The 27,970-nt window shown below is 43.6% G+C and overlaps 1 protein-coding gene and 2 long non-coding RNA genes across 6 annotated transcripts in view; 1 reads left to right on the top strand and 2 right to left on the bottom strand.

The window, feature by feature from the left end:
- The window catches only part of SLC36A1 (solute carrier family 36 member 1), a 265,469-nt gene that overhangs the window by 30,928 nt on the left and 206,571 nt on the right, over nt 1-27,970 (bottom strand). The window lies entirely within an intron of this gene.
- On the bottom strand, nt 20,147-27,949 carry LOC120581598 (uncharacterized). The gene is made up of 2 exons (XR_005647344.1): nt 27,097-27,949; nt 20,147-21,149 (listed from the first exon to the last, which is right to left on the bottom strand). It is a non-coding gene; the product is annotated as an uncharacterized LOC120581598 (long non-coding RNA).
- LOC120581595 (uncharacterized) lies at nt 20,371-27,235 on the top strand. The gene is made up of 3 exons (XR_005647342.1): nt 20,371-20,509; nt 26,727-26,837; nt 27,044-27,235. It is a non-coding gene; the product is annotated as an uncharacterized LOC120581595 (long non-coding RNA).

The raw sequence follows: 27,970 nt of genomic DNA, 5'->3' as shown, positions 1-27,970 counted from the left end.
AGAAAACTAAAAAAAAATGAGAGCACATTTAGCACCCTGTTCTGCACCCTGCCTTTTTTCTCTTACTTATCACTATGTCTTGAGATAGTTTTGCATTTCATATCGGTCCACAGACTTTTGCCCTTGCATTTATAGTATAAATACTGGTTCAATTCCATTTGTGAATATACTTGGGGCTAAAATTAATAATAATCTTATTCTTTCTAAAATAAAGTCTTAATTTCTGTTAAGTATAGTGTGACCAACTCATCCCTGTGCCTGAGATTGTCTCGGTTTTATCACTTAAAGTCCTGTGTCCTAGAAAACCCTCATTGAGCTCTGGGCAAACTGGGATGTTCAGTTACCATATTTAAGTACTGTATAAACATAGAACAAGTTTGAATGGGAGGTGGTATGTGATTTTCATCTTTGGCCTAAGACAAAACTATTAACCAAATATTAGCCATATAAAATAAGGATTTTCCTAGGACTTTTGTTATTATTGTTGGAAACTGCCTCATGCTTTTAACTGGCTGCATAGTACTCCATTGTATGATTTCACCATAATTTTATTAAACCTGTTCCCTACTGATGAACATTTAGTTTCTTTCCAGTGTTTTGCTGGAATAAACAAGTCTGACATAAATGTGCTTATTTATTCTATGAACTGGTAGATTGTGCATAATAATTTTCTTTGGAAATAAAGTTTTCCTGCTAAAAACAAAACTCAAAAAGCCACAGGATTAAAGACTTTCATCTTGTGCCTTCTGTGAGTCTCTTTTTATTCAGGTGACTGACTGGGCTGAGGATGAGTTTAAAACAGGTTGGCAGCCAACGTCTAGGAAGGAAGCCCAGGCAAAGGGGAGGCTTCCTGGGGTGCATGAAGGAGAAAAACAGCCCCGTGCTGTGGTTCCCAGCATGGAGGGGGTGTTTATCAAGGCGGGTGGGAGATGAGTTGGCCAGACTTTGAGGGGTCCAGTGTTGGCTGGTAGCAGGGCTGAGAGACTGGAGCCATTCAGCTGGTACTAAAAGGAGCAGGCAGAGGAAGGAAAAACAAGCCCAGACACACACTGGGTGGCTGCCGGCTGGCCAGGGCTCTTGGTACAAAAAGTCCAGTGCCAGGCTGTGGGGCCCAGCCAGCTCTTTCCCAGGAAACCCACCCCAGACTGGGCAGGTTTAGGTCAGTTCTGAAATTATTTCTTGGGGCTATTATGAATGGATTTGTTCAGAAAATGGGATAATGCAGTACTTTTCCAGAGAGATGGGACATCGGGCCCAGAAAGGTGATTTTTCTACCATGTTCTATGTGTGATGCTTGTGTATCAATGCACTTTTATCCATCAAAGGGGCTGCGGCATCACTTTCCAAACTATTTTCTGCAGAATGCTGTTAGTGAAACACAACGTCCAAAGACAAAAAAGTTTGAGAAAGGACAAGTCATCAAAAACAAGCAAAATTCTTCATTGCAGGAATTCTCAGAGCCTTCAATATGCTAATAGTATACTTCACAAATTTTCAAAAAGAAGATCTGCGTGAAAAGAGCCAGGTTTGGTGTTGGTGGAAGATGGAATGCCAAGTACAAAAGGCTGTATTTACAAGTCCTTCCCATCCTTGAGTCATTGGGTAAGGCTGATACCTTGTATCTAGGGTCCTTTCCCCTGGAAAGAACTAGAAAATGAAATGCTAAGGAGTCAGAGACAACCTGAGTCTTAGTTCACTCTACCGTTCATTTGCTGATTGATATCAGGAAGTCTTTTCCCCTCTCTGAGCCTCACATTCTTCCTCTGTAAAATGAGGTTGTCAGACTATTTCAGGTATTTTCTAACTTTTTAATCCAAGGAAGCCTTCTGTCAAACAAGTCTTAAGCATCATCCCATATAAAACAGATCAAAGTGGTCTTTAATCAAAATATTTTTAAGGCGATATCACATTGTTAACACAGACACATCTGCAAGAAAAGTCAGGAACAGAGGTACTTTTAAGAGCAAGGAGGTAGTCGTGATTGAGGTAAGGCACAAAAGGGCTTCGGGGTGGTGGACAAATTCTATTTCTTGACATGAGTGGAAGTTATAAGTGGTATTTTCTTTAGAGTCATTCACTAAACTTTAAAAATATTATGTTACTATAAAATCAATCACTGAGAACCCAAATATGTCAATTGGGTTTAGATGCAAGAGGTAGAAACTCCATAATAAAAGGAGCTTAAATAAGAGAGAAGTTTATATTTCTTTCATGCACATGAAGGGTGGCCATGAGCAGTCCAAGGCACTCAAAGTAAGTAAGAACTCAATGATCATCATGGACGCAAGGCTCCATCTCTCTTTTTGTCCGTCACCTTCAACATGAGACTTTCAATGCAAAGTCCAAGATGGCTGACGGAGCTCCACCATCATGTCCACCTTAGAGCCAGCAAGAAGAGGAATGAGAAGAAGGGCATATCTTCTCACTTTAAGGAAATGCCCAGTAATAGCACTCACACCTTTACTTATATCCCATTGACCAAAACTTAATTATATAGCCATACTAACTGCGAGGGAGGCTGGGAAATGTAGTCTTCAATCTGGGTGGCCATGGACTCCCCCCGACTGTAGCTTCCACAACAAAGGGAAAAAGGGAAAGGTAGATTTAGATGACAACCAGCAGAATGTGCCACAACATATTAATGGATTTGGTTTCTGATATGTTGAAATTTAATGTGTGACCAATGTCGGTATCTGCTGCTTTTCAGTTTTAAATACAGCTTGAGGTACACAAAATGACATGAATATTCATAGTTTGTGGAACTGCAGGAGCACTCAACAGAATGTAGTTTCAAAATCCCTGAACTAGAAACTCCCTGACAGCTTTTCCAGCTTTGACGTTCTAGAATTCTGTGAAAGCCCTGCCCTCTTCCATGAGCTTACAGAGGACTTTCTCTCTGGGGACTGGCAGGGGACTTCTTGTTACCTTTGGGACTGAAAACTGTGCTCATTGTTTCTTCTGAGTCAGCACAGCCCTGGCCAAATATCTTGAAAAGCTCTCTGTCATTCGGTGGCCTTCCCTGTCAGGCTGGGCGATCCCCAAAGGAGGTGTAGTTTACTGAAGCATTAAAAAAGTGTTTCAGAGCAGGGAGTAGCTCAGACTTTCCCCCAGTATTTTAGAGATATTTAAGGTAGAAGGGCCTACCTTTCTGACCCTTTCATTCTTCAGAGGAGGAAGCATGGATCAAAAGAGGTTAAGAGATTTATACAAAGTCATCAGCAACTTATAGCAGGGCAGGACTGGGCTGCACACTGATTTGTCCTGATGCTTTCCATTATCATTAATTATAATAGCTTGAATTTAATACACACGTTCTGTGTGCCAAGCTCTGGGCCAAGCACATCACATATATCATTTCATTTATCCTCACAATAAACCTGAGCGGTAGATACATTATTTTCTTTTCCTTCTTGGTCATTTTGCAGTTGAAGAAATTGCAACCTAGAACTTGCCCAAGGCTACACTGTTACTCCGCTAGATCAGAATGTGAACCCAGGCGGTGGGGGTGCAGAGCCTGCATTCTGACCTCTATGCTGAGAACTATGGCCTCCACTCTGCCCTTGGCATGAGGGCAGACTTTACTACAGGGCAGGGACACTCCACCACACCACTGGGACATCACATCCCTTCAGACCACCCTTTGCCCCAATTTTATGCTCCTTCATCAACCTCTTGATGCCTAACTCAGCAGCGTGGCCCCAGGAATAAAATGCTCTGAGGTGTGGATACAAAACAGTGCAAAAGCCCGTTCCCCAGACGAGGCGGGTGTGTTGGTGTTTACCTCGGGCACCTGTCTCACCCTGTCTGTGTGAGACAGTCCTCCAACACTGCAAAAAGGATCAAATGATGTTTCAAAGCCTGCAAAGGTTCTGACTCCGGATGTGGGGACCACAACCTCGCCCAGAGGCAGCGCCGTCCCTGGGCCTTGCCTAGCGGCCGCTTTCCGACAGTTTCTGTGTTCTGTACCCACTGGCGTTGCACCAGTGGGGCCTTTCTGCCTGCTGTCGCTCACTCTCCTCTGCGCCACAGATGGACAACAGGAGGCTCTCGGGTGAGAAGCACCTTGGAGGCACTGCGGGCACTTCGGCAGTTGACGTCACCCCCACCTCCTCAGGTTTCTCCTTGTCCTTCAGCACAGGACACCAGGACACTTTTACTCTGTTTCAGAGGTAGAGGAAGAATAAGATGAGGTAACAGGCCTGGGAGAGTTTGTATTTTAAGGAAGGTTTTCGAAAAGCCCAGGGGCAGAAGGTATTGTTTTTGACCATAATTCTGCCGACATTTCTGAGAGGAATGTTGGGGGTTGGGAGTGCTGGGCAGCCTGTCGGAGGGTGGTGGGGCTGGAGCGGTGAAAGGGGATCAACATAGCTGACCTGTCTCGGTAAAGAGCATAACCCTGGAAAATCCCAAAGCTCATATGGCCCAGTCTGCACAGAACTCCAGCTGAAGAAAACAAAGTCCCATTGTCACAAGTTATTAGCAAGCCCTATAACCCTTACTTTTATATCTCTAAGAGCATGAAAAAGATCTAATGAAAAATCCATAGAAAACTCCATTTCTTTTTCCATCAAATTCTCTCATCTCCTCACTCCTATTGCCCAACTGCTAGGAAACGCTACAAAACCCCACAACCAGGACTTGTGGATTTTTGTTTCTTTCTTCCTTCCTATTAATTTAAAAAAAAATGTTTCAAGAACTATTTTATTTTGAAATAATCATATTCACAAGAAGTCGAAAAGACAGTACTCAGAGGTCCCATGTACCCTTTACCCAGTTTGCCCCAATGGTTACATCTTACGGAATTCTTTCCTATTAAATGTTAAGAGCTCATCGAATCCTTGCAACAACTCTATGAGATTATTGTTATCACCATTTCACATAAGAAGAAATTGAGTCCCAGAAAAGCTAAATGCATTGCTCAAGATCTTCAGCAATTCCGTGCAGAAGCAGGACATAGATTCAGATGTACTGACTCCAAAGTGTGTGCGCTCACATTCCCCTTCTTCCTCCATCCCCCATCCCGACCCTTCCAGGAAAGAGGAAAAGTCCTAAAGGGGCCCAGCCCTGAAAGAATGCAGTTCTTCACATGCCTCAGAAGAATTAGGGCCAACTAGAATTTGCCAAAAGTTAGAAGAGCCTCCCTTACATAGCTTGACTGTAGAGTCATCAAAATTATGCTTGTGACCCAGACAGTAGTCCCAGACACAGCTTTAGCTCCTTTCTGAAACTGGAGCAAACTTTCTGTTCCCCATAAGGCTGCTCTTTGGCCCCTCCCACTGTCTTCCATTCTCCCCTCCTGCTTTGGTGTTTCTCTGAAGCCTAGGGTGATGCTCCTCTGCCATATGTAAGGAATATCATCTCCTTTCTCTTAAAAGTACAGCTGTGACCCACCTTGTTTCACGGATGTGAGAAAGGGCTATGTGCCTGCTGAGTAAAAATGAAGTCTCAAAGCCAGAGATGTGATTTCTTCTGCTGAAAGTGACAGAAAACTCAACTCAAACCAGCATAAGTAAAAAGGGGATTGATTGGCTCCTACAAACAAAGAGTCCAGGAGCAGGGCTGTGTATCACATACCGATTGCACTCTGCTGCGTGTCACAGAAACTTGACTCCAAAAGCTTTATCTCACTCTGCAGAGCAATCTAGCCATCTTGGGAGAATATAGGGACATGAGCAGTCATTGGTGCTGCTGCACATCCTCTGTCAGCCTTCGCTGGTGCCTTTCATTTCCCTGCTGCTCTACTTCTAGTCTCCTGTCTGTAATCAGAGAAGGAAGAGGGATAAAGGACAGTCTCCCTCCTTTCACAAGTTTCCCCAGAAGCCCCCGGAACTGACTTCCTTTTAACAAAATAGAACCATGTCACATGGGCTCCCTACACTGCCAGGGAGTCTAGGAAGCTGAGTATTTTGAACTGGGCGTAGAGCTCCATAAGCTAAATGGAGGGTCTGAAAATTAGGCAGAAGAGGACATAAATAGCAGTATCTGCCCCAGACTGGCTTAACGGCTCAGACCAATGTCTCAGGACCAGTCTCTGTCTCTGTCAGTCTCTTTCTCTTTGTCTCTTAGGCTCTCCCCCACTAGGCTGCTCTCCATGTTGGCTTCATGCTCACACAGCCCTCTGCTTGTGATTTTAAGAAGGCTGCTGCTGCTCTGGGTCTCATCCACTGCTGTCCAGCCCTGGAGGAGAAGGCCAGATTCTTTGTTGCAGGCGTACATTCCCTCACATGTTCCTCCTGGAAAGGCTACTGTGGCCATGGGGAATGGGAGAGCTTAGCCTCGTCTCCTGCTCTTTTTTCCAAGCTGGTCTAAGCAGGAGACAGAAATCATGGCATGGTTCCCAAAGAAAGGGAAATGGATGCTGGCGGCCCCAACAAATCATAAGTAAATATCTACTGTTGAATCTTAGGCATCCTCGTGTTCAGAGATTTTTAAATCACTGCAAGCATGTCAGAGCTTCCTTAAATATTTGATTGAAATTTCGTGTTTTAAATCAGTGGTTCTCAAAGTGTGGTCTGGGGCCCCCAAGAGTCCCTTTTAAGGGTCCTCCAGGCCCCAAATATTTTTGTAGTACTACTAAGATGCTATTTGTCTTTTCTACTCTCATTCTCTCACAAGTGTACAGTGAAGTTTCCCAGAAGTTACGTGATGTGTGGCTACATGGCATGTGATGTCATTGCTCTGACAACTAAAGAGGTGTGTTTTCTTATAGTTTAAAAAGATCTTAGTTTTAATTTCTAATATAGGAAATATAGACAACCCACTAAATAAAAGTTCTTCGGGGCTCACAAAAATTTTTAAGACAATGAAGGGTTCCCAACACCAAAAGTGTGAGAACCACTGTGAAGGGTAGCAGAATAGGCCACCCCATGCCATTTTGGTATATTTCAAGGAGGCCTAATTCTCTACCCTTTAGCTCTTTTAAATATTAGGTTTATGCAAAAATCTTAAGGAACAATAGATACTTATAAATGTTACACGACAAAATTGAACACATTTGAAGCCATAATTAGTTTAGCTTTTTATATTAGTCAGTTTCAGCTGTAAATGACCAATAGAAATTTGTTTCGCTCTCACATAAACAAAATTTGGAGTCAGGCCATCAAGGGCTCAGACTGTGGCTACATGACTATAAGAGACCTAGATTCATTCTATTTTGATGCTCTGCCACATTCGACATGAGGTTTAAACCTCATGTTGCAAAGTGGCTGCTCAAATTCCAGCCACCTCAATTGCATTCTGTCAGCAAGACATTTCTCAGGAATTGCATGCATGGGGAAAAACAAACTTTCCTCTGTCCTCGCGGTTCTCTCAGCTGGTCTAATAATCAAATAGAAATGAGACAGATTAGCAAGAGGAAATAAGAAAATTTAATAAGTACATATGTATGGGAATCCTACCTACATGAGAGAGTCAGAGACCCCCACATGCATGAGAGGTTCAGAGACAGAAAGGGAACATGAGCATATGAGACATTTTGAGCTAGAGATTTGGTAAGGTGCCCTGGGGGCTGCAAGGGATCATTGTAGAATGATAGAAAGAGCAGATGTTTAGTAAACAGAAGTTTGTCCTGCCACATAGGTGGGTCATTCCATTTCCTGTTCACGGGTCAAAAAGAGATTATTGCTGATGCTGATAATCTCTTATTATGGGCAAGCTCCTAATTCAAACTTGTCTAGGTAGTTAAAAGAAGAAGCAAAAGTTTCTCTTGAGCCTGAAGCTAAAATTGCCTTTAGCTCAAAATAGTCCACATACCACCGAGGCACATTTCGGGGTGGCTCGTTTTGAACCCCCACACAGGTAACACTACTGCTTAAATTCTTTTGGCCAGAACTTGGTTATATGGCCACGCCTACCTGCAAAGCAGTCTGGGAAATGTAGATTTCAAAATTCTGTTTGTCATGCACCCAGTTAAAAATCAGAGTTTCAATTCCCGAGGAAGAAAAGTATATTACAGATCAAGCATCAGTTACCAAGTTAACATTTTTGGGCAGACCTTGGACTAAAACTTCTCCTTTATTCTCTGTTTAATTGCAGAATATCCTGTATTTCAAAAATTATGACTAAGTGGGGAGGAAGAAACTTTTCTCTACCCTTCAAGATTCTTTCTCCAGGTCTAAAAATTAAATCTACATGAGACAGATTAACAAGAGAAAATAACCAAATTTAATTACATATAAATAGGAACCCCACATACATGAGAAAGTCAAAGATTCCCACATACAGCTGAGAAGTTCGGAGACAGAAGGGGAAAATGAGGAATATGTGACATCCTGAGCTAAGGCTGAGGTCAGGAGCCTGGGGTTTCAGAGGAGAGGAAGGTCACAGCAGAACTATAAGAAGAGATGATGTTCAGTGACTAGCAGTTTGCCCTGACATATAGATAGGTCAAAAAGGTTACCTCTGATAATCTCTTATTATGAGCAAGGCCCATAATTTAAATCCTTCTAGTTAATTAAGGGGGCACAGAAGTTTCTCTTGAGCCTGTTGCCTTAGATCAGTTGCCTTAGGTCAAAATAATCCACATACGACAGAGGCACATCTTGGAAGGACTTGTTCTGAACCCCCACACTGTTTACGACTACAGTCACGGGCCCTTAATGACAGGGATACATTCTGGGGAACGCGTTGTTAGGCACGTGAACATCCTTGCATGAACATCACAGAGAGCACTCACACCTGGATGGCACCACTGTGATTGCATGAGCTAGACTTTTATATGACTGACATTGCAGTAGGTTTGTTTACAGCAGTATCTCCACAACTATGTGAGTAACTGCAATGTAAGCCGAGACACTAGGCTTTTCATTTTGTAATGCATGTCGATGTAAGAAAACAGCCAAAACTGTAGAGAATATTTGTAAGAGTTTATCGAGCCAAAACTGATGAAAATTGCTGGGAAGCAAGATTTCAAATGATCTGAAGAATGACAGTTTTGCAGCTTCTTTTATGCATTTGAAATTAAGGAGGGAAAGTATGGAAGATTATATGAAAGTGGAAGAAAGCAAAGCGGGATTAGATTATAGGACAGCTAACAAGATTATGTGCTCCTCTCAGGGTAGTCACACTTACCTAAAAGGTATATTAACTTAGATGCACAAAAAATAATGGACAGGGCTTGCTTAAGACAAAGATAACCTTCTTTATATACTAAAGAAGTTACATGCCTGGGGCCTGACTACCCACCATGACCTGCCCAGTTAGGAATTTTTGATCTGATCATCCTGTGAGGTTACTTTCAGTAGAACCCCTTTTTTGTCCACACAGAAGTCCCTAACTTAAGCTTCGATTATCAAGGCATAATCAAACGGGGACCTCTTTAAGTAGGCCATCTTGAACAAACAAATGGCCGGCCCCAGGACTAGGTAGAGCCAGTCCTCATCCACCGCCCACACACACATACACACCCAGGCTCCTTTGTTTTACAGATCTTGGTTGATAACTGACCCTTTGGGCTACTTGATTTTTTCCTTTCTCTTTCTGAGCTTAAATTCCCACACTTATGTTTCAAATTCACCAATAAAGAATGAGTCCACTAAATCCTAGGCCCCCACCCTCAACCCTAATAAAAGCAGAAACCCAGGCCCTGCACTCCCCCATCTCTCTACCAAGACCTTGCTGTGAGCCTCCTTCTGGTGTGCTTGTCCACTGTAAGTAACAAACTCTTTTTTCCTTCAAAGTTTCCTGATGGTTATTGCTGAAGGGTGTCTTGCAGTCGGAGAAAGAACCAGAAGGGTATATCCAGTCATAACACTGGTTGAGAAAGGGGAGATGTCTGTGGGAAGCTCCTTGGGGCCCAGGTGAGTGCCCCTAGGCACTTCTAGTTGATCGTATTCCTATCGGTAGGCTGAGACTCACACAAAACAGTAATGCAGCAATGCACTATGCTACATGTTACTACTGCTAAGACTCACTAGGAGACGCATAGGAATTTTTCTGCTCCGTTATAATCTCATGAAACCCAAAATGCAGCATAAGACTGTACATATTAACTGGTATTTTCTCAATATAAAATTAAAAATTACTGTTCAATGAATTGGCTGCTGAGGCTGATTCAAGTGTGCAACTGTCATCCAAACCCCAGTTGTTCTAAGGTTTTGTGATCATTGATACATATTCTTCTCTTTGACTAGTTTGAAAACATATAAAATCACAAAATAAATTTATATTGATAAAACAAATAATGTATAATGTATGTATAATTTCATTTGGAATTGGGGTTGTATTAACCTTTCGAAGGTCTCAGCCCAACCAATGTTTTGTCCAGCTACCTTTGTTCTTAAGCATTTTGAATCTGAATATCTTTAGACTGGCCAGGTACTCTCTGGTTTACCACAGGCTTCACCCCACCCTCTTGTGTTAAACTGAGCTACTTTGCCAAATTATAACATCTGCCTGCTTCCTGCAGGTGCTTGAATTGCTTACCAGATCACACAGAGAGTACTTGTTGAATTTAGGAAAAACCAAGCAGGTAGATAAGTGCTCTTATAGAGAATTATCACTAGTAAAAGTATGAATCAAGTACAGGTTTCATATAACACCATGGTGGAAGTTGAGGTCAGATGCTGGAGAGTCTTGGAGGTGAGGTGAAAATTCTGACCTTGATCATCCAGGAGATGGGAAACCGCTGGATGTTGAATTTTAAAGAATTTGGGATTATTAGGGAGGTCCTAGGGAGTACTCCTTAAAAGCCAGGGTAAAAACAATCTGTTCTGGAGACTGGAAGAACTAGGGCAGATTAAAACAAGGCAGAAAGGCTTGATCTGCTGTTAGTTTTAGTGACAAGAGGGCTGGATGTGTCCTCCTAGGGAAACTAGGAGAGTCTTCAAGGAAAAAAGAATGGGTCAGATCCATCCCAGCATCTAGGCTGCGTTTTGTCATTAGTATTCCAAAGAACACTCATAAACAAGAATTTGATTAGTTTCTTGAGAGTTCTAAGCAAAGTTCCTTGGGCATTCACCCCAGAGAACGACTCAGGGCCATAAGTTGAATGACCAGGGCCAAGGCTAGAAGCAGATAATCAAGGTCATACTCCAGGAAGCCTGAGCAGGACAGGCAGTTGCTTTCTGAGTCTGGTGAACCTGAATGAGTGGACAAGACATAGACAGTGAAGTAGCTGCCATTTATTGAGCCTGTTTGTGTGCCAGGCATTGTGCTAAGCTTTTTATATAAATTATCTCCCCAAAGCTTCTTAACTGCTGCATGAGGATAAATACCATTATCCCCATTCTACAGAGGAGAAAACTGAAATAGAGTGGTTAAAACAATTCTTAAGACTGATTCCTATTGATGGGGTGAATTTAAAAAGTATAATTGGATTTCTGTATGTTACCTCTCATCAGAGGAAATGGGAAAGCTTGGTGTGTTGACTCTAGTACTTGCAGTGAGATGAGAAAGACAGTGGGCTGGTGTATTTTGTCCTTTCGTATCCTTTGACCCTGTCTCCACTTACAGAACCCTAGTTTTCCCCTGGAGAATCCTTCCTCCCACTCTCAGCACTTGTGTGGGGTAAAAAGACTCTACTTCCTGCTTCAGGGATAACAAAGATCACTTGGGTCAATCAGCATTGCATCCCCTGGTCACAGGAAGCCAACAGCTGTTCTCTCAGCTGTTCTGAAATGCAGGTAGTCTGGGGAGGAAGAGTTGGGACATTTGAGTAGGCCAGAGGCCTGAGAGAAACTGCTTCATATTCCTTCCAAAATGTACCACGAGGCCAACTATTCTGTTTCTCAGAAGAGCTAACATTCTCTTGGAAATGGCGGATTACAGCTCGACCCTAAGCTCTGTGAGGGCAGGGACTAGGCCCAACTGCATCCCAGCGCCAAGCATAGCCAGTAGTAGGTGTTTGATAAACGATTGCTGAATGACTGAATGAGTTAGTAGACACATTGATCATTCACTGAATCACAGCTTGACATAATTGGAGGGATTCTAAAGATCTTTCAATAATTTCTCCCATCTTATAGAGAAAGAAACCAAAGCAAAGAGGGCTTTCAGTGAGACCAGAATAGATTGGGAATTAGATCTCAGGCCTCCTGTCCTTAGTCCTGGGCTCACTTAATAATATCAGAGCTTCTCTGAGATGGGATGCTTACCATTTTTGTACTGAAGATCGTTTTAGCATGAAATTACACCGAATCCACAAAGTAATTTATATCCTTGTCAAGTCCTTCCTGAGCCTTTTGATCACATTGAGGACAAAGTCTTAGTTTGAAGCTATTAAACTGCTAACACCTTTCTAGCACTTGCTAATCTTTCTGTTTTTTCAACAACGGAGCTGACTTCAGGCTCAGAGCCTTCACAAGTAACAGAATTAATTAAATGTTTTATAGAAATTTTTAAGCATACTTCGAAGCAAAGAGAATAATTATTATTAACCTCTCATGTACCCATCACCCAGCTTTAATTATTAACAACATTTTTCAAGCTTGTTTTGCATACTCACCTTCATCACACAATTTTTTTAGGATTACTTCAAAACAAATCTCATATTATATGATTATACCCATAAATATTTCAGTATGTATAGCTAACAGATAAAAAAACAGATCTAGCTATGATCACGTCATCTCACCTACCATAATTAAAAGTAATTCCCTAATATCACCCAAGGCCCAGTCTGTGTTCAAAATTTCCAGATTATCTCAAAAATGCTTATTTACATTTGGCTGATTTCAATCAATATACAAAGAAACCCACACCTTACACTTTATTCCTTTGTCTCATTTATTCTACTATTGTTCTCCCCCTCCCTAACTCCTTTTTTCATGCCATTATTTATTGAAGAGGACATGTTATTTGTCCTATAGAATTTCCCACTTTCTGGATTTGGCTGGTTGGATTCTTGCAGCGTTTTTAAAATATGTTCCTCTGTCCCTTTGTCGTTCCTGTAAACTATTAGCCATAGATTTCTGTAATCAAGCACCTATGACTCAGAGCCAAGGCAAGTCTCTGAGTCACTGAGTATTTGCTGTCATAGAAAGAACATCTTAATGAAAATAGAGTGTATAATGCAGTTGGTTGGTTGCTTGTAAGGGTGCTGGTGAAGGCAAGGAAGAAAAATGACAAATTCAGGGCTTGAAATTCCAGCTCAAATTATTACGAGCTGGAATTTTTATTTAAATTTTTTTATCTCCTAGGCTATAAATGTTGGTTGCTAATGATGTTAACATAATTGATTTGCTTTATAATATGTAATTTATTTCTTTATCCTACTATTTCAAGATACTAATATTAATGCTAAGAGTAAGACTACTGAATGTACTTTTTCTATGGTATGTACCTCGGTAAGGACGAATGGCCAAAATACTGTTAAACTTACTTAAAATGATTCTCAGGGTGGTTATGTCACCAACCTGATACACAATTAGGCTCATTGCTTTGATTTTATTTTTAGAGTTTACTTTATCTCTTTGACATAATTTAGTATTTTAAGTTATATAAAATATTTAATCATTCCAAAATTGGAACTATATAACAAGGTATATTCAGAGAACTAGCTTTCATCAAGTCCGCCTCCCTCTTCCCCTAAGGTAACCATTTCTATTAATATTTGGTTGATTTTCAATTGTTCTCTTTGAAAATATAAGCAAATACATACACATTTTTAGTTCTCTCTCCCTTGCACTCTAAACATTGTTCTGTACCTTGTTTTTTTGTTGCTTGTTCGTTTTTCACTAGATATGTCCTCGAGATCATTTTAGAGCATTATACTAAAATTCCCCTTGTTCCCTTTTACACTGAGTTAGAATTTCATAGTATATTTTATTAGCACTGTGTCAATGACTTACTATTTACGACAAGTATATCAGCCAGGTTTCTGGCAGGAAGCAGATGGCACTTTTAAAATGGGTAATCTGAGAATTTAATCAAGGGACTATTTACACAGATGTGGGCCCCTGTGGGTAAGCCACAGGAATGGTGCACTTCCCCAGGGCCAGCAACTACGAGGGGCCTAAGGGGCAAGAAGAGGCGGGTTACTGGAACCGAGAGGGGCCTCGGGACAGGAGCCGGGCCCCAGAGCTGCTAGCACAGCCTGTCTGTTCTGAGCCACAGGGAAGGATCTGGGGGGATAAATATCCCAACTGCACTCTTCCTTCTTCCTCTTCCCAGGCTCCTACTGGAAAAAATGGAAACAGAGGCCATAAAGGCCATGGGTGCCCTCTGCCTCATGCAGGCTGAAGGTCAGCCTCTGTGCCCAGAGCCCACGGCGAAGGGTGGAGATTAGACCTGAGGGGCAAACAGGACATACTGGCACAGCAAGCCATATTCTTTTTCATGTTTTAGTGACACGTTTTCCTTGAAATGTATTTAGGTTTTTAAAAATAAGTTGCAATAAAGCAAATTATACTATAGGTGTATGAGGATATGGTAAAAATGGGGGAGGTGGTGCCAGATGACTGAAGTCTGGGAAGCCCAGCTCAGGACCACACCGCCCTCCCGTCCAGAGGTAGAAGGCTCCTCTCCCTCCAGGCCCCTCCCTGCTGCCTTTCCTCTGGACCTGAGAGTTGCTGAGAGTCATTAGCGAAATGATCTTTTTAATTGGAAAGAGCAGGAGACGCACTGGGAGGTCACTGCGTAAAGGGGTTTGAGAGCCCCTGAAATGGATCCATGCTCTCATGGGCATTCCATGGCATTGCTCCTCTCACCCCAAAACCCACTCCCCGTGACCACCCTCCCAGGTAGCACAGAACCCTCTTTCTGATTCCTTGGCCAGCTAAGCAGCTGAGGGAAGCTGGACACTGCCTGTCCTTGGGGCAGAAAGTCTGGGTTGGAAATTAGAGAAGGACTTTAGGGGTGGAAGGGATCCCTGCCTGGACTCAGTCCAAGGCCCACCTGGCCTGGCTCCCAAGACGGCTGCAGCCTAAGGGCTAAGTAATGACCTCAGAGAAGCTTTGATTTCTCTCCAAAGACCTGGAGAGGCAGAAAGCTGTGCAATTGGGGATGGTGGGGTGGGAGGTGAGGTGAGAGGAATGAAAGAGAGCTCTAGCGGGAAGCATCCCTCCTGCCTTTTCCTTGCCCCCGATAAGAAAAGAAAAAAAAAAAAAAAACACAGGGTGTTCTAAATTAATTTACAGCTGCTGGAGGGTGAGAGAAAGAAGCAACTGTTAGTCTGTTAATGGCTGCTGACCAGCTAACAAAAAGACTTCTCACATTCCTGTTTTGCCTGTTGGAATTTCGGATTAATTTCCAGGTGGCTGTTTCTGCAGATTATTTTAGCCAGGCACCGTCTGACTCCAGGAGACCGACATGTGTGCACGAGGGCTTTCCAGACTGCTGCCCACAGCCAGTCTACAGGAGCAGACACTTCTTTCTGCAGACTGTTATCCCAAAGCTGGCTCCCTACACTTCCCTCGCCCCTCTGCCTATAGCTCATGTAAATTATTTCAGACACCTCTTTCTTCTCCCTTCCTCCTACTTGATGTATAAAATGCTTACACAACTCTGGGATGGTGGACATGCTGTCTTTTCTTCCGAGCTATGCTGCTGGTAGTTTAGAGTCCATGACTTAAGGCCAGTCTTTTGGCTAGTATTTTTGGCTCAGTGAAACCTTCCCCAGGAAAAGACTTTCGGCCGTGGAAGTCAACCACTTTTAGTTTAACAACTCCATCTCTAGGTATAATCTCCCTTGCCGAGATGAGTGATTGAGTCCCTCCTCTGGGCTGGACACGGTGCAAATGCCAGTGACACATTGGAGACAAGGTATCGCTTCTCCCTCATGAAACTCCCAGTACAGTGAGGAAGACAGACCATTAAACAGTGATGGAGCCTCTAGGGGAGGTACCTAACCCAGATCTTGAGAGTCAGAGACTCTTTCCAAAGGAAATGATGTCTAGGCAGAGACCTGAGGATGGTAGGAGTGAGCAGTTTAAGTCCACAGGAAAACTTTTCCCAGGCAGGGAGAACAAAGGCAGCTGGAGGTTCAAGAGATCCTGGTCTGATAGGGCAATTACAAGAGATCCGTTTATTAGAATGTGTTGGTGGGGAGAGGGGGAGGCTGGAGGGGTAGTGAGGGGCCAGGCTATGCAGGAACTCCTAAACCACCTTAAGGAGCTCATAGAGTATCCTGTGGAGAATGAAGAGTTTAACAATGAAGTAACTTAATCAGATTTGCATTCAAGAGATTCTTCATACTACCCTGGAGGTAGCTCTCAAATTTGTCCCTACATTTCCATCCCCACTGTCATTCCCTAGATCCCTGCAATAGCAAGTTCCCCCTCCTGAATCTCCCGGCATGCTTTGCTTCTGCTCTAGGTGAATCAATTTCTTTCCACTCTTTCTCCCTCCCTCCCTTCCTTTTCTCTTTTCTTCTTCTTCCTTTTCTTTTTTTTCCTTCTTCCTTTTCTTCTTCCTCCTCCCTTTCTTCTTTTCCTTCTCCTCCTTCTCTTTCTCTTTCTTAACATATAATAATTCACACACCATATATAATGGGCTTAATGTAGGGAGGAGGCAAGAGAACTAAAATGTTAAATCAAGCCGCACTCAGAGACTGCACTATGCTGATCAGCCCTGTAGCCAGGCCAAAGGAAGACTTCTGCCAGGATTGCTAGCAACCCATTTCCCCACATTGTGAAGGGCAAAGAGGAAAAACAAAGTCTTTTAGCGGCTCCCTACACAAAATAAAATCATTCATTCCCTATGGCTAAAACCATGGGGGAACCCATGGATTAAAAGCTGGGAACCGCCAGCAGGCCTTTCACACTACACATTCTTACCTTTTCAAGCGACAAACTCTTGTCCTTCCTCACTTTATGTCCATATCAAAGGAAACAGGTTAACAAGGTCTTTAAACTGTAACGCACAGGAACTAATGAATGATGTATAAACTGGATCCTGGACACTCCTGGGATTTTTTTCTTATCTTGGCTTTTTGTCTTTGCTTTCTCTAGTTTGTGTTTTTCCTCTTCTTTAAAAAGCTTTCCTTTTGACTCTAATTTTGGCGTGTGTTTGAATTCTTTCTATACCCTCTGCCAAGAACCCTCTTCTCTCTCAGTGTAGGGCTTGGTCTCCCCCCACTCGGGGGAATTTGCCCTGTCCTGCATCAGGCCGAGTTATGTCCCCCACAATTCATATGTTGTGATCCTAAGAATGAGATTTTATTTGGAGATAGGGTCTTTAAAGAATGTAATTAAGTTAAAGTGAGGTCATTAGGGTGGGCCCTGATGCCATATGAGTGGTGTCCTTATAAGAAGAGGAATTTAGACAGAGACACTCACAGGAGAAAGACCCTGTGAAGACAAGACACAGGAAGAAGGCAGCTCTTTACAAGCCAAGAAGAGAGGCCTCAGAAGAAACCGATCCTGATCACTTGACCTCAGACATCTAGCCTCCGGAATTGTGAGAAAACAAATTTCTGTTGTTTAAGCCATCCAGTCTGTGGCACTTTGTTATGGGGTACAGTTCAGTGGTGTTTAGTATCTCCATAGAGTTGTGCAACCAACACCGTAATCAATTTTAGAATATTTTCATCCCCCTAGAAAGTAACCCCATACCCATTAGTAGTAATTCCCCAGTCCCCCTGGGACCAACCCCCATCCCACGCGTTGCTGGACAAGCATGAGCCTACTTTCTGGATCTATAGATTTGCCTGTTCTAGATATTTCATTTAAATGGCATCATGTACTATATGATCTTTTGTGACTGCTTCTTTCATTTAGCATACTTTTCTCAAGATTTTGGTGGGATCTTCTCTGCAGTATCTTTTACTATGTGTGCACCTGCCTTTTTTCACCAGGAAAGTCACCAGTCACCCATGGGCACAATTCGTGTATGATATATGCCTTTATTGCCCACAGCACATGCCTCTCATGTGTATAATTCATTTTTCTGTGCAATAATTTTTAATGTGATGGGGGAGGGGAGAGAAGCACATTCAAAAAAACAGATGTATAAACCTAAGGAAAGATTACATTGCATGATCTTGCCAGTAGTTAAACATCAACTCAAATTCCAATTAACTCTAACATTCATTAGAGTAAATTTCTTAAAAATAATTGTAGCACCATTCCTTAAACTTTCTAATCTTTGTACTGACTGATTTTTTTAAAATTGTAATAAGACATAAAATTCATATAGTGGGTTCTTGATAATGGGGAAATTGTCGCTGTTAAACAAATGCAGGCCTTGTGTGACACACAAGGGCTGTATCGGTGACCAAGACAGATAAGGGCCTGCTCATGAGGCACTTAGATTCTGGGGAGAGGGAGACAGAGAACACACCCTGAAATAAACACACAAGATAATTTTATCTTGCGATAAGTGCTGTACAGAAAATACCCCAGGATGTATGGCAGAGTAACAGGAGATTGAGGGATGGGAGTTAGTGATTGTTTCTGAGATTAAGAGGGTACTAAAGCTTTCTTTTAGGAATTAGTTGAGCTGAAATCAGATGGATAGCGGGTAGCTTTTCTTTGAAGACCTGGGGTTAGAGCATTCCAGGCAGGAGAATGGCAAGTGCCGGGTCCCTAGGGTAGGAGAACAATGATCATGCTTGATAGAGAGAAGGCCAGTGTTGGTAAAGAGTATGGAGAGAGAGAGAGAGAAGAGAAGAGAAGAGAGAGAGAGAGATGAGAGCCGAAGGCTGATAGCTGGGGCCAGAACACATAAGGTCTTGAGGGTCAAGAGAAAGAATTTGGATTCTAATGGAATAGGAAGCATTAAGAGTGAATCAATTAGAACTAATTTTGGCTGCATATAATAGAAAGTCCCCAAATAACAGTGGCTTCAACAAGATAAAAATTATTTCTCTCTCAGGTAAAATTCCAGGGCTGATATGGCAGTTCCTTGGTCATTAGACACCATGCTCTTTCTATCTTTCTGTTCCATCCTTAAGGTCACTTTGTGGTCCATAATGGCTGCAACGCTGCTGCCATTATGTCTATTTTCCACGCAATGGAAAGAAGGAAGAGAGGAAGAGCAAAAGAGATGGACCTCCTAGCTGAGTCAAATTCCTGAAAAGATCCTTCTCAGAAGCTTCACACATCTCATTAGCTAGAAAATAGATACTGGAGAATAGAATTCTGTAGGGATTTGAAGCAGGGCAGGGACATGATGTGATTTGCATTTAAAAGAATCAGTCTCACGCTATGTGGAAAGTGGACAGTAGTGAGGCAGGAGTGGAAAGGCTATCTAGGAGGGACTCACAGACTTAGTTCCTCATTCTGATATCCAAATTAATCATGTGACCTCGAACAAGTCTCTTCCTCTGCCTGGGCCTGAGTTACTTTGTTTCTTAAACTGGGTTCAATTTAACAAGCAGTCGGCTCCCTTCCCATTATGAAGCTAAGGTAGAGAGGCGGTTGCCTGTAGGCCTGGCAGGTCACAGAGCTGGTTCCACCTCTGAATACCTGGCATCTCCAGTTCCCAAATTTCTTATCAGTGGCTCTCCTGTCCTCCATGTCCTTGACTCCACATCTCTGAAAGACATCGGCCTTCAGACCTGGGTGCTCAGGTTTTGGAGGGGGGAGAAGGTCCATCTGTGCTCTTGTTCCCCCTCCTTCTGCCCCTGGCTCTGTTTGTTCCTGCTCTGTTTTCTCCCCCATCTATCTCTTCAGTGTTAGCCTCTTCTCTCCTTCCTCTTTTTCTGATGTGAACCATTCTTGGTCCCTTCCCCCATGGACCTTCCATCAGAATCTTGCTTACTCTTCTTTTTCTACTCTCGATGTCATCTTTCTCTGGTGGTTTCTTCTCTGATCGTCTCTCTTTGCCTTACTCTCTCTATCTCATTTTCTATTTTAATAGCGTAGAGTAACTGGTGATTAGATGCTCATAAGAAATTCAATTCAGAAGTATAAAGAAATAGATATAAAGGTCCCCCTCACCTCTGTTTTCCGCTCTGAGCCATTCCCTCTCCAGAGGCTATCACTATTTATAGGCTTGTGTATGCATGGCTTACCCTGGTCTCTACTTTGAGTCTCTCCCTCTCTCCTCTCTCCCTTCCTTGTATGGGTTCGACTGGGTCTCCGTCCCTCTGCCTTAATCTTTTTCTGTGTCTCTTTCTCCTGCCTCATTGCCTCGAACTTCCTCTCTCTGTGTCTGCCTCTCATGCACTCACTCTAATTTCATCTCTGTCTCATTCTATTTCTGCCTCTCTTGTCAACATACAGGTTTTTAAGAGTTAAAAACATGACTCATATCAATAAAAAATGAGTGCATGTCAATGATTTATTTACCCTGTGAGGAAATGAGCAGAATGGTGAACCCGATTCCAAGAAAATTCAGAGAGAGAGCATGTATATATAGGCACCGAGAGAACGCAGAGAAAAGACTGCTAGGTTAAACACAAAACCAACTAATGTCCTACACGCCATTAAAACGGTAACCTATGGGTTTCTTCTCTAACTGGACAGAAATCTATGAGTTACTATGTGACTTCAGAGTCAGAGCCGTCATCAGCACTAAATAGCAAGTCCCCGAGGGAGGAAGATGACCCTTGGCTGGACTCGTTAGGCCATGCTCCAGTCTGACATCAGAGGACAAGCGGTCACTCTTTTGTCTTATCGCTGAGATTTGGGTGAGTTTTCTCCACATTTGTTTCTTCCCCTCGCTCTCTCCTCCCCGGTGCCTCTCGATCATGTCGGACTCCGCAGTGTGTCTCTCTCTCCCTCTGAGTCTGTCTCTCTTTATTCTTTTGACTCTGTCCTTCCATTTTGATCTCATAAACGCATCTTAGTACCTTTACTTAGACGTCAACCATGTGCCAGGACCTGCACGGAGAAGTCGGGGAAAGGACAGAGCCAAATCTGACATGGCCTTGCCACTCTGCATTTTTTTCTAGGATTGGAAGGAATTCAAATGGAAATTCTGAACACTTGGAGGAGAGGAGCTGAGGGTGTGGGACGTGGCAAAGGAAGGGAGGGCCGGCCAGCTGCAGCAGGCTTAGCGAGCTCCAGGCTTCAGCTGGCTGGGGCGGAGATGATTTCACACCACAAAAATGTCTGAATCAGGAGAATAACCCAAGTTGGGATGGGGCTGGAAAGCAGGCCACTTCGTGGGGGAGGGGAGGAGTTAGAGATCTGTATTGGGACCAGGGGCCAGGATGGGCGGCTGGCTATCACTGGTCATGGCCCTTGGGTGTCCCTCACTGTTCTTGGATCTCTGGAAAGAAACGCTTTCTTCTCCCATGTTGCAAGTGAAAGGGCTGAGCCGGGTTTCTAGAAAGACAATGAGAAAGAGTCAGGGCTGCAATCCAGAAGAATCAGAAGGCTATGCTAGCAAAATCTGAGGTGGGGATCTGAGGGAGGGAGAGAAGTGAAAGACAGAGAAAAAGAGAAGAGAAAACTCTGAATTCGAAGGCTGGAAGGCCTTTAGGTTAAATGACTTAGTGACTTTCAAGCGGTTTGTTATTTGCAGCAGAACCCTTGTTTACATGAGAGACCATTATCAAAATAGCTGAGCAGCTGCCTCTGTGGGTCCAAGGGGGAACCCGAGCCCCCTCGTTTCGGTCTTGTCACCTGCTGTTCGGAAAGTATGACCTAACCCAACACCCTCATTTTACAACTGAGCCGCTGAGGCCCAGAGAGGGGAGATGACTTGCCCAAGTCCTTTGCAGAGTGGGTGAGGGAACCCGGTCTCTTGAGTCCTCATCCAGTGCTCTTTTCAAAAGGATGGGAAGAATAGAAAGAGGAGGGGTCCAGGCAAAAAGAATGGAAAGAAGAAAAATGAGAGGCTGGAGGAAAAGAGGAACAGATTAGGAAAGAGAAGGAAGCAAGGGGCTGGGTCTCTTTAAAGTTTTCCAAACCAGGAGGTTAGACACTGGAGCTTTTCCTTCCAGAATAATACAGAAGAGAGAGGGTCGGTGCCCTTAAAGAAAGGTGAATCCAGCCCCTGCCAGTAAAGGTACCAAACTGGTAGCCGAAGAGGAGATTTTTCCAGCAGATGGGTTTTTGTTTAGTTTAGTTTAGTTTTGTTTTGTTTTGTTTTGTTTTGTTTTGTTTTTTTAAGAGAAGGGATCTGAAAGGCTCAGGGTGGGACATATGCTCTTCAGGTGCCCCACTAGTCTTGGTGTGTCATCTTAGAGGAGCTGCTCACGTTTGTCACCTGTCTGCACCAGAAGATGCTGAGTCTGCCTCCCTGGTAACCCTGGTTTCTCCTCCAGGGATGTACCAGGCTGGTGGATGGAGCCCCTGCCTTCTGCTTGGGGGACAAAGTAGGGACCAGTGGCTGCCTGCGTAGGCTGAGCACACTGCCGGGGAGTGGGTTTGACACCCTCCAGGACCCACACTTGGCTCATGGAGCCCTCCTCTTTCCCACGGTGCTCAGGACAGTTTACAAGTTTGTGATACTCTGTGTCCTTGAACGAATCACCCTCTCTTCCCAGGGCTTGTTTTTATTTCACTAGTAAAGCTAGTGGGCTGAAAATAAATTCGTATATTTAAAAAAAATTTTTAAGGGTTTTTTTTTTTGGTTCGTTGGTTTTTTTTGTTTTTTTGTTTTTTGTTTGTTTTTAAGAAATGAAATCTTTAGCAAAAGCCCAATATGTCAGACAGATAAAATCAGTTCTGCTCTGGTTGAAGGAGGGGTGGGTGGGGGGCCTGGAGACCTGCCCCTTAAGACTTCTGCATGGAATTCCTAAAACTCCAAAAAAGCATTCTGCGAACCACTGACATAGAGAATCTTGAAGACTCATTACGAGAAGGAGTGAGGAGAGGTGACATATTGGGGCAGTGTTAGATCAGACTTAGGTCAATGAGGCCTGCCTGGTGCAGAAAAAAAGACTTGGGTTGGAGAAGGGGTAGGAACTCATCTGCCTAATCCAGACCTCCTTTCTGTACCCCATCTACCCCAGCCCTGGGATCCAGAAAAGACCAAGGAGCTTCCAGGCTGCCTCCCAGTTTGGCTAAGTCACAGCACCAGCTGCCACGTTGCTGGGTGGGGGGTGGGGGGTGGGGGCGGCATCATTATTCCTAGTTCCACGGCTGCTAAAACTGAAGAGGGTTTGGTTTGTGGGCCACGTCAGGGAACATGTAAGAGCTGCCACGTTGTAGGGCTGGCTTATTGGGCTTTCCCCCTCCTTCAGAAAAGATATCCAGGCGTGTGGTGTTTCAGAAGAGAATTGGTGCCTGCATGTGAGTGTTCCCTGGACCTGGACCAGCAGCTGCAATATTATAGAGCCAGGGATGGGAGGAGACAGAACCAATCAACAGTCGAGCTGCTCTAACCCTGCCCTTGGCAGCTCAGAGAGAGCTCAAGCCAGAGGGAGCCCTGCGCCCTCAGCCAGGGATACAGAACCCCAGAGAAAGGCTAAAGGTTATGAAACCTATAATAAAATCTTTAACATTTAGAGAGTCCTTGTCCACATCAACAGCAAAAGAGAAGGTATTTTCTCAGTATGCTTTAATAGGCCAAAGAATTCATTTGCTTGAGTCAAGTCCCAGCTCTGCCATTAACTGCCCAGGTAAGCCAGGACAAGTCACTTCACCTTCCCAAAGAGTTTTCCATGGAACACAAGTTCCGTGGGACACATTCAGAAGTTTCGTGAAAAAGAGCTCTGTAATGGTTAAATGGAGCCAAACAGGTTTCTTTTCTGAGAGACTTTTCAGAGCCTTTAATGCTCTCATGTGCCTCCAGCATATCATGAAGAGGGTGACCAATGCCACATTACCCAAACCCACTTGAACCCAGGGTTCCCCTTTTACTCTGAGGACTAATATTTGGTGGAACACACTTTGAAAAATGTTGAATGATTCAACAATCTAATGATAAGGTAGCTAACATTTATTGATAGCTTATATCACACTATGCAACAGTGAGCTGAATGCATTAAATATGTGATCTCGTTTAATCTCAAGAACCTGAAGTGGGAGGTTACCCTCTACACTTGAGGAAACTGAGGGTGGAGGTTAAATAAGATGCATTATGATTTCCAGAGTTAAAAAACTCCCTGAGGGACCCAAACCCAGAGATCTGACTCCAAAGCTGAGCCCTTTAACTTTGCTCTTGTGTTTACCATCTCTTTAAAACCCATGCTCAATTAGGGAGATGATTTTATAAACTATATAAATGTCTAAGCAATATAGTGTATACTTGAAACAAATTTTTTAAAAAAAACTAACTAAAAAGAAAATAGAACCACAGTATGATCTAACAATCCCAGTTCTGGGGATATATATCTGAAGGAAATGAAATTACTATCTCGAAGAGATATCTGTACTTTCGTGTTCATTGCAGTATTATTCAAAATAGTCAAAGGTCGAAGCAATGGCGATGTCTATCCGTGTATGAATGGATAAAAAAATGTGATATATATAGTGGAATATTATTCAGTCATAAGTAAAAAGAAAATCTTGCCATTTGTGACATGGTGATTATGCTAAATGAAATACATCAGACAGAGAAAGACAAATTCTGTATATCACTAATGGGTAGAATCTAAAAAAAGCGAAATTCACAGAAATAGAAAGTAGATTAGTGGTTGCCAGGGGCAGGAGGGTGGAGGAAATGGGGAAATGGTGGTCATTGGTCAAAGAGTACAAACTTCCAGGTATAAGATGAGTATGTTTTGGGGATCTAATGCACAGCTTGATTATAGTTAACCATATTATCTTATATATTTGAAAGTTGCTAAGAGAGTGGATTTTAAATATTCTCACCACACACACACACACACACACACACACACACACACACACACACACACACAAACATAATTATGTGAGGTAATGAAGGTGTTAACTAACTTGTGGTAATCATTTTCTAATATATATGCGTGTATCCGATCATCATGTCTGCACCTGAAACTCATACAATGTGGTGTCAGTTACATCTAAATAAAGCTGCAAACAAACAAACAAACAAAAAACCCCATACTCGTTTGAGTCTTACACTGACTTTGTACTCAGGAGGGCCAAGTATTATAATCTTGCTCATTTTACGAACCCTGAAATAGAGGTGGGGAGGAGAGGTGAGCCACTCAAAGACAGACTTCAGGCAGGGCCCGAGGTCCTGCTGAGGGCCCAACCCAATTTAGAACTCAAATTAACGCTTCCCTTTGGGTGTGTTTGTGTCAATATGAGAAAGTGTAGCCAACACGTTGTAAACCATTTGTCACCTCAATGAAGAGGGGTTTTCTGTGAGGAGAAGGCAAACTCTCACTGGAACCCGGATGGAGGCAGCTAAAATAGTGGGAAGAGTCTTGGACCAAATGCTGAGTTTGGAGTTTTCATTTCGGCTCCACATGGGCCAGCTGGGTGACCTTAGACAAATCCCTGAGGGACCCTCTGTCTACTCAAGCCCAAAATGTGCTTAGTGAATCCTGACTTCTCCACCTTATAGACCAACTGTGCTACCCAATAAGATTACGGGTATAAAAGTCCTTTGTGAACCGTAAATTGCTGAGGGAAAGATCTGAAGCTGCTCAGTTGCTCAGTGGGAGTGATGTGAGTGGGGAGGGGTGCCGAAGTGAAATTTCATCCTCTTCTCTGGCTGGCCTTGTCCTGGTCAGCGGCCACTCTGCCCAGGGGACAAAAGGCCAGATGACAATGAGGTCTTTGTGATCCTCAGCCAATGGGAGGGCCTGTCTGCGGAAAGATACAGTAACAAGAGGACAGGCTGAGTCAGTCTCCATGCGCCCAGGCCTTCTTAGCTTGGCAGCCTTGACTCTAAGCCAGGTACACAAGGGGTGCATTTCAGAGTTTTGATACATAATCTCAGCCCAAAGGGATCAACCTGTCTAGTCCCTTCCCCCAGAGGTTCGGGGCAGCCAGAACTGGCTTCATTCTGGGCCTGGAGTTGGGAGACCAGGGCTCTAGTCCTGGCTGTCCACACTGACCTTGGGCTCTATGATCCTCAATTCTCCCAGCCATACAAGAAAGGCTTTGGCCTAAAGACCCTAATAGCTCCAAGCTTTGAAGGAATAGGAGAGATTCAGCCTGAGCTTGAAGGATGGGTGGGGTTGGGGCAGATGGCAGAAGGATGCAGGCTCATCTAGAGTATGGCATAAGCAGAGGCATGGACAAGGAAGCAATGGAGAGTGGGGGCAGCGGTCTGGATTTGAGCTACTTCTGTGGGTTCTGGCTTCATGACTATGGGACTTCGAGCAAGTTATTTAGTTCTGTGAACATGTGTATCATCATTTTTAAAATGGGAATGGTAATTGTACCCAGCTATGGTAGACAAAAACATGGCCTCCCAAAGATATCCATGTCCTGATCCCTATAACTGAGTGTAAATATGCTACCATACATGGCAAAGGGGACTTCGCAGATTAAGAATTCTGAGATGGGAAGATTATCCTAGATTATCCGGATGGGCCCAATGCAATCAGAAGAGTATAAAGGGAGTTAAGAGGGTCAAAGTGAACAAGGTAATGTGATACAGAAGCAGAGATTGTAGTTTCATGCTTAGAAGATGGAGGATGGGCCATGAGCCAAGGCATGCAGGTGGCCTCTGGAAGCTGAAAAAGGTAAAGAAAACAGATTTTTCCCTCAGGCCTCCAGAAGAATCACAGCCCTGTCAACACCTTGCTTTTAGGACTTCTGACCTCCAGAACTAAAGTAATATATGTGTTTTAAGTCACCAAGTTTGTGGTAATTCATTATTTATTATAATTTATTATAAATGTTATATTTACTATGTTGCTATAATTTAGGGAAACTAACAGGCTACCTAAGTATGTATATTAAATGAAGATTAAATGAGATAATGGATGTAATATATTTTGCCCAACGTCTGCTCAGTAATACTGGATAGTACTATCTCTCTTCCCAGCTTAGTTATAATTGTTCCAACAGGACCTGGTCCCCTACAGGCTCTCAAGTTCCCACATGCGAAATTTGTCAAGGCCCACTCAACACTGATGGCCTGGAGAGGAGAACCACTGAGCCCCTGACACTGTTTCCGATGTAAGGCCTTAGGGGATGGTTCTGGCACTGGTTTTATTCATTTCACTTTCTGCTTGGTTACTTTCCTCCTTGCCAGAAACCAAATCAACAGAGCCTGCCTGGTCTCTTTCTCAAGTTCTCTGCCTTCTCCCTTTTCATATTATTTAAACCCAAATTCTTCAAGATCCACATCGTTCAGGAAGCCTTCTCTGCCTGTTCCAACCCAGCGTTCCCGCCACTCTGACTCCCTGAGATCAGCCTCAGAATCTGTACCACTCACGTATCCATAAGGCATATCCTCGCAGGAAGATCCAAAGCGGCTTGAGGATGGGGACCAGATACTAATTCTCATACCGCCGGGAGCGCCAAGCATGCAATAAATATTCAAGCAAGACATGTTGTACCAAGAAGATCGTGTAGCACAAGTATGAACCAAGTTGAATGTAGAATTGGCCCGCCTACACCACTCTTACCCCGGTGGCCTTGGGCAGGTGGCTTATCTTCTTTGAGCCTCTGTTTCTTATTAGTAAAATGAGCACAGTAACAATACCTAAGTCAAGGGTTGCTGTGACTTCTGGCTACTGTTACTTCTGTAATTATTATCAATATCATGGACCACCTTATCAGTTCTATACTGATGACACAGATCCCCCAGCTAGAAAGCTAATCTCTTATGCGCCTATTAGTGGTGCAGCCAGAGTTAGAGTGGTTATTTTTAGACCATATCCCAAATCATCAGCAATGATGCCACCAGTGGCAGCTTCTCTTGTCTGTACAGAGGCGAGTCCTGGCCTTGCCTTAGTCACAGATACAACCCCTTTGAACTGCTTTGCCCTCCTCAGCATTGCCTAATGTTAGAGAGGGCTCTAGTAAAGAGCACTGGTCATAAAGTTAAGACATGTGGGCCTGGCTCTGCCCTGGGGCCCCTTGAGTAATCCTTTGTCCCCTCCAGGCCCTAGTTCCCTCCTGAAAAAGCAGGAGGTTGTCCTAGGTGATTCCTGCCAGCCCTTCCAGCCCTGGCACTCCATGAGTCTGTTTAGGCAGTGGCCCCAGAACCCATGAGGCAGAGGGGGTTGGGGAGTCTGGTCAGGATAGCCCACCACAAGGAGAGGAGGAGAGAAATGGAAGACAGAGAAGATCTGGGCGGGGGGTGG

This window comes from Pteropus medius, unplaced genomic scaffold (assembly GCF_902729225.1).
Source record: "Pteropus medius unplaced genomic scaffold, Ma_sr-lr_union100, whole genome shotgun sequence".
Taxonomy (NCBI): Eukaryota; Metazoa; Chordata; class Mammalia; order Chiroptera; family Pteropodidae; genus Pteropus; species Pteropus medius.
The sequence above is the reverse complement of the archived record's forward strand: the minus strand, read 5'-3'. Positions and strand labels throughout refer to the sequence as shown.